Below are 2,500 nucleotides of genomic sequence, written 5' to 3'. Positions count from 1 at the left end.
ACTCCTCGCCCGCACGCTCGTGCACCCCGACGTGCACGTGGGCATCGTATGCTAAAAAATGAAGTTTGGAGTTTGGGTTTGAAAATTTTATGGGAGCTTCCTAGAAGACTAAGAAGTGCTTTGCTCGAGACGGATTTCGATTTGGAGGTCCCCCGGGTTAATTTTACCCATTATGACTCCTCGCCCGCACGCTCGTGCACCCCGACGTGCACGTGGGCATGGTATGCTAAAATTGAAGTTTGGAGTTTGGGTTTGAAAATTTTATGGGAGCTTCCTAGAAGCCTAAGAAATGCTTTGCTCGAGACGGATTTCGATTTGGAGGTCCCCCGAGTTAAGTTTGCCCTTTATGACTCCTCGCCCGCATGCTCGTGCACACCGGCGTGCACGTGGGCATCGTATGCTAAAAAATGAAGTTTGGAGTTTGGGTTCAGAAATCTTATGGGAGCTTCCTAGAAGCCTAAGAAATGCTTTGCTCGAGACGGATTTCGATTTAGATTTCCGCCGTGTTAATTTTGCCAATTACGGCTCCTCGCGCGCACGCTCAAGCACCCCGACGTGCACACCGGCGCGCACGTGGGCATCGTATGCTAAAAAATGAAGTTTGGAGTTTGGGTTTGAAAATTTTACGGGAACTTCCTAGAAGCCTAAGAAATGCTTTGCTCGAGACGGATTTCGATTTGGAGGTCCCCCGAGTTAATTTTGCCCATTACGACTCCTCGCCCGCACGCTCGTGCACCCCGGCGTGCACGTGGGCATCGTATGCTAAAAAATGAAGTTTGGAGTTTGGGTTCGGAAATTTTATGGGAGCTTCCTAGAAGCCTAAGAAATGCTTTGCTCGAGACGGATTTTGATTTGGAGATCCCACGAGTTAGTTTTTGCCCATTATGACTCCTCGCCCGCACGCTCAAGCACCCCGGCGTGCACGTGGGCATCGTATGCTAAAAAATGAAGTTTGGAGTTTGGGTTCGGAAATTTTATGGGAGCTTCCTAGAAGCCTAAGAAGTGTTTTGCTCGAGACGGATTTCGATTTGGAGGTCCCCCGAGTTAGTTTTGCCCATTATGACTCCTCCCCCGCACGCTCAAGCACCCCCGCGTGCACGGGGGCATTGTATGCTAAAAAATGAAGTTTGGAGTTTGGGTTTGGAAATTTTATGGGAGCTTCCTAGAAGCCTAAGAAGTGCTTTGCTCGAGACGGATTTCGATTTGGAGGTCCCCCGAGTTAATTTTGCCCATTATGACTCCTCGCCCGCACGCTTAAGCACCCCCGCGTGCACGTGGGCATTGTGTGCTAAAAAATGAAGTTTGGAGTTTGGGTTTGTAAATTTGATGGGAGCTTCCTAGAAGCCTAAGAAGTGCTTTGCTCGAGACGGATTTCGATTTGAAGGTCCCCCGTGTTAATTTTGCCCATTACGGCTCCTCGCCCGCACGCTCAAGCACCCCGGCGTGCACGTGGGCATTGTATGCTAAAAAATAAAGTTTGGAGTTTGGGTTTGGAAGTTTTATGGGAGCTTCCTAGAAGCTTAAGAAGTGTTTTGCTCGAGACGGATTTCGATTCGGAGGTCCCCCGAGTCAATGTTGCCCATTATGGCTCCTCTCCCGCATGCTCAAGCACCCCTGCGTGCACGTGGGCATTGTATGCTAAAAAATAAAGTTTGGAGTTTGGGTTTGGAAGTTTTATGGGAGCTTCCTAGAAGCTTAAGAAGTGTTTTGCTCGAGACGGATTTCGATTTGGAGGTCCCCCGAGTCAATGTTGCCCATTATGGCTCCTCGCCCGCACGCTCAAGCACCCCGGCGTGCACGTGGGCATTGTATGCTAAAAAATAAAGTTTGGAGTTTGGGTTTGGAAGTTTTATGGGAGCTTCCTAGAAGCTTAAGAAGTGTTTTGCTCGAGACGGATTTCGATTTGGAGGTCCCCCGAGTCAATGTTGCCCATTATGGCTCCTCTCCCGCATGCTCAAGCACCCCTGCGTGCACACCGGCGTGCACGTGGGCATTGTAGGCTAAAAAATGAAGTTTGGAGTTTGGGTTTGGAAATTTTATGGGAGCTTCCTTGAAGCCTAAGAAGTGTTTTGCTCGAAACGGAATTCGATTTGGAGGTCCCCCGAGTCAATTTTGCCCATTACGACTCCTCGCTCGCATGCAATATCTACTCCTGTCAGAGCTGTGGTTTTACTTAAGACTACTATAGGGGGGGGGGGGAGTTCTCAGCACCAAGAGCTGCAAGTAAGGCCATTGCTTGCTTTGCAGTCTCGATTGCTCTACTAGTGAATAGTAGATGTCTTGGTTAGCTTGGAACGAAAAAAAAAATTTTTTGGGGAAAAAAAAAAAAAAAAAGTTTTTGTGAAAAAAAATTTTTCGAAAAAAAAAAAAAAAAAAAAAAAATTTTTTTGGATGCCTCGGTCTTCTATTTGTTTTGCTTGGGTAGATTAGGAAAAAAAAAAAAAAAAATTTTTTTGTTGGATGCCTCGGTCTTCATATTCTTTCTCGGCTATTTCGAAAA

Source organism: Cornus florida, unplaced genomic scaffold (genome assembly GCF_030987335.1).
Source record: "Cornus florida cultivar Cherokee Brave unplaced genomic scaffold, ASM3098733v1 CherokeeBrave_3.0.0_Hap2_scaffold_4, whole genome shotgun sequence".
NCBI lineage: Eukaryota > Viridiplantae > Streptophyta > Magnoliopsida > Cornales > Cornaceae > Cornus > Cornus florida.
Note: the sequence above shows the minus strand (reverse complement) of the source record.